At 40.8% G+C, this 8,092-nt stretch overlaps 1 long non-coding RNA gene across 2 annotated transcripts; it reads left to right on the top strand.

Annotated features, from left to right (window-relative positions):
* The first annotated feature begins 208 nt into the window (after positions 1–208).
* LOC116259153 (uncharacterized) lies at positions 209–2,828 on the top strand. Of its 2 annotated transcripts, XR_004173871.2 has the most exons (3): positions 375–1,954; positions 2,182–2,339; positions 2,429–2,828. It is a non-coding gene; the product is annotated as an uncharacterized LOC116259153 (long non-coding RNA). The 2 variants fall into 2 exon arrangements; XR_007572320.1 differs by having other exon boundaries at positions 209–2,339.
* The last annotated feature ends 5,264 nt before the right edge of the window (positions 2,829–8,092 follow it).

The following is an 8,092-nucleotide window of genomic DNA, read 5'->3' as shown; positions in this document are numbered from 1 at the left end:
GGGGATAGAGAAAAAAAAAGAAAAATACCGACTTCCTTTTCACCCAAAGATCATCCACTGCCAAACTTTAAAATGATTCAGAGGAACATCACTAAAGCACTTCCACCAAACATTAACAAATAGAAGCTCGTGATACCAAAGATGCCATTATAACTTTTCGCCTTGAAGATCCACACTGGTCCTTCATTAAACAAGGTCACTGGTAGGATCGGACTACCAATGCAATGAAAACCGTCTCACTTATCAGTAACCAAAAAGAAAACTCCCCACAATCAAATACAGAACCAAATCATTAGAGACCCCAATAAGGAAAACAGATTCCGATACAGTTAAACATATCAATAGCAACACAAACCCAGAGAAACACAAAATGTGTTGGTCACCTTATAACATTAAACTCAGAGGATGAGAAAGAACGAGAGAGAAAGAGAGATAGCGTACTAGAGAAGAAAGAAACGAGGCGGATTCATGACTGAGGAGGCGTACCTTCGAAGGGTTTCCCCTTCGCCGAGTGACTTCCTTCTCCTTCTTTGGGCGGAGAAGGGAAGTGGGAAGATATTTGCAAGATCGTCAGGACAATCTTAGCCGTCCGTGAGCACAAGGAGAATCGATGACCGTCCGCTGTCCTTGACGTCACCCCTTCCCCAACTCCCCCGTTGATCGCTCTCTCCTGTGGACGCTGCCTGCCTACGCTGTGGAGGTTCCCCTTTCTCTAACTCCCCGCGGACGCTCTCTGCCTCGCTCAACGGAACTTCCCCCTTCCCCAACTCTGACCCCCGGAACCGAGCTCGGGGAAGATCGGCATCTTCCTCACCGGCAGCCAACCTTGATCCCCACCCAGGAGAAACCCTCCTTCCTCTTTGTCGAAAGTATTTCGGTGCTAACAATTTGCTAGTGGTAAGGATGCATCCTCACACCTTGGCGAGAATCGTCTTCCCCGCCTGTGCCCATCAAACAGCTGGCACCATCTGAACCCAGGCAGCTGCTTGTCTGCCTCCTAAGTAGCAGCCGAGCTTCCAGTCGACACTCATCTCAACCCCAACAACATACGTCGAGTCACTCCCCCATTCCAGCCGGCCCCTATCATCACCCCAGTGGTAAGGCTGTCTGTGTCCCCTGTTCCAGCCGGCCCACATCTTCACTCCTGTGGTAAGGCCGTTTGCCTCCCATGTTCGAGACGACGACCATCTTCAATCCGGTGGTAAGGCCGTCTGCCTCCCATGTTCGAGCCGACCTCCATCTGAACCCCTGATTTCCACATTATTGGTTTTTCCTTTTATTGATTCGAAGCTAATTTCTGTTCTCAAATCGAGTCATTGAAAGTTCCTGTTGGATAATCAGAATATGTGGAAACAAACATGGCTTTTGCTTATCTCATATATAGCTTATGTACTCATTGGTTTTTGTTTTGGCTTTGTTCATCTTTATAACCAAAGCAGCTAGTTTCTGGAAATGGGAGATGGATGCTAGAAGCACATAGCCTCGCATCCATGGAGACTGGAGAGTAAGTTTTTTGGCGGTTGCCTCCCAGCCCATCGCAGGAAGCAACGGTCTTATTTTTCATCCTGGAATTTCCGTCCGACCTATCAAGGGGAATTCTAGAAAGATGTTTCAGGAATCGGCCTCAACGGCTCTTGTTTGATAAACAGGATGGATTTCAAAAAATTGATTTTTATTTCTTGGTGTATAGTAAATTTCCAGGCCATCAAGCGGCCCAACTGAAAACTTGGATTTTCATTCCGGATGAACAGTTGATTTGCCGGGGCACTCACATATTCCCTGTCTTAACAAAGCAACAAATGGTCCCTCACATAGTTTCAGTTTCTCGTTTATTTTCTTATGCTACAGAGACATCTTCTGGCCTCTCACAGTCGCCGCACCAGCCATTTTCATTGATACACCAGACAATATTATATCGGACAGTATTGTAACCGGCAGTCGTGATTGAAGAGAAGTATGGATGGCTGGAAAATTTTACCTTTCCTATCGTTGAGTAATATTCTATCAACACAAGAGTGTGACCTATAGGTTTTCCTTCATGATCCATATAATGTTTCATGCATTCAACCAATAGTAATATGACGCCCCTTCGAATCGTCACATATTATCAATGTTGCTTAGTAAAATTCTGCAACTTTTCCTGTGAAAATTTCATTTAATTTTTTCTGTTGGCTGGAGCAGGCAGGATTGTCCTCGAAGCTGTGAGTGTAACGGTTTTGCTAGCCGTGAGCTTGACTCTCTATGTATTTTGGGCAACAAATCGGGTCCATGACACACAATTTGAGGGGACTTTCCTCTTTTGCTCTTTGATGTCTCTTGTTTGCCTTGGCATCATGAGGGTATGCCTGCAACTAAAATTTTCATTCCATTTTCTTTTGATTTATTTTGTCCAAAGCATTGAATTGCGGTTGTGCTTTGTTTTTATCAGGTCTTTTTTTCCTTTGGCAAAATCATCCCCATAATCTTCAGCATTCACAGGACAGTCCTATTCAGTGGATACATCATTTATGATACAAGCAACCTCCTCAAGACACACAGCCATGACGATAACAGTTGGGCTTCGCTGGGTGTCATCTATATGGACATCATCAACCTATTCCTCCAGCTGCTCGAGTTATTTGGGTCCAGTGGGGAATAAGTGCATAAATGCTTTGATATATTTGAGTGGTATATATACATAATTACCCTTAAGAGGTTGTTTGATTGCTGTCCATTGGGCAGAATCTCTTGTAGATCGCACTATTGTTCTGTCTTCATACAATACGTTCCTCTTGTCTAGTGTACATGGTTTTTCCATTATAGAATAAACTCACAGGGTTAGATCTGCATAGCTGGTCTATGTCGCAAGTATGAACATAGTAAATTGGTCACTTGTAAATGTTTATTTCACATTAAAGTTAACTTAGCATAAGCTGAAAAATTAAATGAACTGAATTCAAGGTGGAACCTTCCAATTTCAAGCCATGACCAGTGCCAATTTAGCTAGATTTTGACATGGGGTGCAACCCGTTGATTCGTCATTGTAAAAAAGCAAAGGAATTAAATATTAAATTTATGAACTGCTTCTAGATGTAGTAGAAACATGGAATATAAAGACAACGACATATAATTAAAAAGGCAGGCCTTTTTTTTTTATCAAAAGCAATGTCAAATTAATATCATGACCTGGAAAAAAATCAAACCACAATATATATAGATAACGAGTAAAACCAGTCCCATTTTGGGGCTGCATGTCTTCTCTATTTCCTAAAATCCACCAATCTTAGGGTGGAATGAGGGTTGCCAAATGAGAAAATGAGAGATAGAAAAACAAAAAATTGAGAAAGAGTATGTGAGAGCGTGAAAAAGAAAAGAAAGGCATAGAAAAGACAATAAAAAAATGTAATTATAAAGTTCAAAAATATAGGAACAAAAAGGAACATAAAACTATGATGTACCAAAATTTATGACGTATAAATGCTACATTATTAATCTTCAAATCTATTAGATCCGATTTACTAGTTGAATTTTTGTAACATTTTAATCTTATCTCAAGAAGCTACTAGGTAATACACAATATCATCCCACAAAGGCACAAGAGAACCAGCCGAAAAGGGCACATTATTTCTTCCTGCAACTATTTGAACAGATGAACCCGAGTTAAGGTATTACTGGACATGTTAATGGGCCGGTATCATTCAGATGCCAACCGTAATTGGAATATGTTCAGTTGGATCTGGTGAAAAATATGATAAACCGGGTTTTGCTATGTTGGTATTGGAAGTGGCCCATGACAATCCGTTGAGATACGTTTGCTCCTTTTAGACCTGAGAAACAAGCCAGCAAATCCAATAATGCACGTTTATGTACAGTATGAAGACACTAAAGTGGCCCCATTATGAAGTTGACAGGATCTGCAAGCACATGGCTCAACTGTGATGAGGCTACGGGTAAGATGAGGTTCTCTTTTACAGTGAATTCACATTCTATGTACATCTGTTGTGGCGAGTTTTGTTTCACAAATCATGCTTAATCATGCCTGTTTATGAAAAGGGATCTTTGAAACATGGGTACAGAGTTCACCCAACCTTGTTTGTCAGCACAATAAAATAACTCAGCAGCAAGAAAACAGTAAGGCTCTTTTCTTAGAATATAACTTGATCTTTATGTTCAAAATTTCCTGTTCAAATTTCCTATCATTTAGTTGACTGTTACCTTGCGACTCTCCTCCCACTATCCCCATCATGTAAGTGCAAGGGATTTTCACTCACATTTCCTTTTCAAGTCCAGAAGGAAAGAAATATAAGACAAACTCTCTACTAACACGAGCGCAAGAGCACAGGCCAAACCCAAGGATGATATTTTTGACAATGTTTTAGATCATATTTTATGAGATACGCGTTAGGTATGAAATATCCTATAATTATACTGAAATGTTTTAAGCAACAGCCACTGATGAAAGGTCCAGAAGAAGAATATACCTGTGATCCTGTCTCCAAGCTTGGGAATATCATAAGAGGTGTTTTGGTAAGAGAATCCCACCCCAACAGGCGACTTTAATAAGAGCAAATTGGCCTCTGCAAGAGAGACAGAAGTATGAACTAATTAAGGTTCTCAAAATGGACGAAAAAAATAAATAAAACTAAGAAGGGAGCAAATTGGCCTCCTCGCAGTCGTGTGGCCGTGGAGGGAGTTGTTTACTGCAAATCCTGCGCTTACAAGGACGTGGACACTCTGGTTGGCACCACTCCTATGCTCGGTCTATATGATGACTAAGACTCACAAGATTCTTATATGACATCCAGTTTCTTGTTCTTCAGCGTTGTTTGAGCTGAGCTCCCCTTTACTGCTCTGTTTTCTGATGGTGTCCGTCATAGAGAGACAAGTCAGTCTCGAGGGGCTGATGCCTGTTTGAACAGTGAAATATTAAAAAAGCTAATGAGAAAGCCATTTCGCTTGCTTCAGGTTCAATGGTGAAGCGGTTTACAGCAAAGAGAGAGAGAGATCTTTTCTGTTTCCTTGCTCTCTGTTTTAAGGAGCAACCATCAAGCTGGTCTGCAACAACTTGAGGGTGCCCATGGTGTGTACATCAGTACATGTGTGTATGTGTGTGTGAGAGTTAGGCTAGGCATTGGGCCGTGCAGCCGCCGGGTACCTAGTACCCAGCCCGAGTGGGCTCGATAAGCTCGATTTGGGCTCGATAGTTGTTTTTAAATTTTTTTATTAATTTTTATATATATTTGTAATATTTTATTACAATTAATTATATTTATATATTATTTTATATTTAACGGGGCTATGGCACATGCTTTTTTTGAGTCGTGCCGGGCCCGAGCCTGGTTTCTGGATGTTGGGCCGGCCCAATGCCCGTAAAAATGAAAAATAAAGGATGAACAAAAGAAAGAAGAAAGAGAGGAGAATGGAAGATCAGCAATAAAAGCATGACGATGGCGACGTCATGGCCAGAGAGATGAAAGAGGGGAGTTCTGCAAGTAGATAGGTTGGTTCCTTGAACCTTCAAAATGAAATTGTAAATAAGTTACCGAGCAGAGCCTAGCCGCTCCGGCAGGTTCGACGGCAAATTTTGTGACCCGGGCCTGGTCCATTCAAGCTGGGTAATCACTGTTATGAGCTAAACCAAGGGAAAGTCCAATCCATACTAATTTACAATTTTATTTTGTTAAATATATATTGTCATTATAATTATTATATTCCTATATTATATTGATATATTTTATTATGATCGGGTCAAGTCAGGCTCTGGCCTGGGCCCAACTTTTTGGTTCGGGTGAAGCTCAGGCCTAAATTCAATGTCTACTTAACTAAGTTGTTGATGGACCAAAACTTTAATAAATTAAAGGAGGCACGAACTTTTATTAGGTTTTACGTTTGCAATACAATTTGATTTTGAACCAAGAAAAACATATGTTGCTAGGGTTCTAAATGATTCGGATTCGGATAATTCGAATACATATTAATGAATGAAGTCAATGAGACGATATATAAAAATGGAAAACATAGTTGCTAGGGTTTATTTTTAGTGACTTAATATGACGCTTTTATCATGCTTGCATATTGATTGCACGCCTCTTTTGCATCCAATCAAAACAGATAGTGATCCTCAATGGATTGGATTTGAATCCGATACACCTAAGTGAATATGGAAAAGTCATAATTGAATGCGATCTGAGCCTGTTTTTTACGTTCAAATCTGAATTCAAATCTAAATTTTGAATCGAAGTTGACAGACTTTCAAAGTGTAAAAGCATTTTATATATATGATATTTATTTAAACTAAATCAGATCCTAATCCGAACTTAATGAGATGTCATTTTAATTCCGCATCCAATTTCTGGTTTCTTAATCAGATTTTTTTTTTTTCCATTTCTAATTTAGATCAAATATATTGGATAAATCAGATTAATCAGCCAAGGGTCTAGTTTATTTGCATCAATTGTCTGGTAATCCACGTTCGTGATGCTCGGACATACGCTTCAGTATCTAATCACACTTCTGTTGCACTAAAAGAATAACCTTCCGTCCATGTATGGACTGATTGAGTGAAGTAAATAAAAAATCTTAAAACCTACTTTTGATCAACATCATTGAGATCTCTGCCCAAGTTTTGTGTTTTTAATTTTTCTTAGTTCGAAGCATGCAGTTCCAGAATTTTTTATCATTATTATTATTTCTTTGTCTGCTTTTCTTCAGGATGTAGAGAGAATTGAAGTTGGGAGCCCAACAAGACGAGCTTTGACAAGGCCTCTTCTTTCGAGGAGGTGAGCAGATTTCTTCCCTAGCCATTCTCGATTCTTTCACGTTTCTGCAGAAACACTACCATGACAGTTTGAGAATTCTCCTTGACTGCCCTCTCATTAGTCCACCTCCTTTTTTTCCCCTAAACCAACGATCGGCTAACCTTCATTTCAGTTGAATCGTAGCCATCAATCAACCTTCCTTTCGCGATTGCATCAAGCTGCTCTGGTCCGATGTAGGCGTGAAAGGAAGGTCGATGGATGGTTGCGGTTAATCTGAAAAGCACATTAGACGGCCATTGGTTCATGGGAAAAAAAGCAGGCGGACTAATGGGATGGGAGTGAAGGGACTGGAAATTCAAAAATTTAAAGGAAATGATGGGACTGTTAGCCGGAGAATTCTCAAACTAGCATTCCTGATGGTGGGGTGGAGTTTACATGGAAAACGGAAACGAATGGAGAATGGCCGGGGAAGAAACACATCCGCTACCTGCATTCAAGTGGATGAGAGAGTTCCTTACAAACACATCCGATTGACGCCCCAGGTTTAGAGCACGACAGTGCACTTGGTTACCGACAGAAATAGATCCTAACTTCGAGCATGCCTTCAGAAGAAAAGGGAACGTGAAGCTATCTGGTTTCACATGAGATTTCTCCATCTGGGAGTACAGAAAAATGGCCTCAATGGCACCGAATTTTGAGAGAAACCTCTGATCATGGTGTTCCAGATGAAAACCTCCGGTCTCAGGACATGGCCGAAGATATTCCGGGCGTAATGCATGTTGCCAGGGATGGTGATGACACAGGCAAAACAAGCTCTCGCAGCGCAGAGGCATCGCTGTTGAAGCCATGGACAACCATGTGAGCATGAATTTGCTTGAGCGTGGGGAGGGTGGTGATCTTCCTCCAGATAGAGCTAATGGCCCGCTTGGTTGCGGGGTTTGCCTTCGATTTGCGGAGGGTGGTGATCTTCTTCCAGATAGAGCTAATGGCCCGCTTGGTTGCGGGGTTTGCCTTCTATTTCCTGATGATCATAACTCAATCCCCTCCCCTGCGATGGCAGAGAGATTTTTGGATTAGGCGGAACTAATCCGCAGTAAATGAAAAAAACTTGTAAAATTAAAATAAACATTATGTTAAAAGCAAGTCAAATAGCTACAATTATGAGCAGTAAGTTAAAATTGGTCTCAAAAAGTACATCGGTTTGATCAAAGTTACGACTGGCCACACAAAAACTGATCAAATAAATGTAGTTCATACTTGTCCAATTTTCTATGTCCATGTTATGGATAACATGCATCTTTTAACAAATTCTATCATTAGCTAAAATCATCACAATTCAAGCTGCTGATTTGTCT

Source organism: Nymphaea colorata, chromosome 1, assembly GCF_008831285.2.
Source record: "Nymphaea colorata isolate Beijing-Zhang1983 chromosome 1, ASM883128v2, whole genome shotgun sequence".
In the NCBI taxonomy this organism is placed as follows: Eukaryota; Viridiplantae; Streptophyta; class Magnoliopsida; order Nymphaeales; family Nymphaeaceae; genus Nymphaea; species Nymphaea colorata.
Note: the sequence above shows the minus strand (reverse complement) of the source record. Positions and strands in the feature narration are given on the sequence as shown.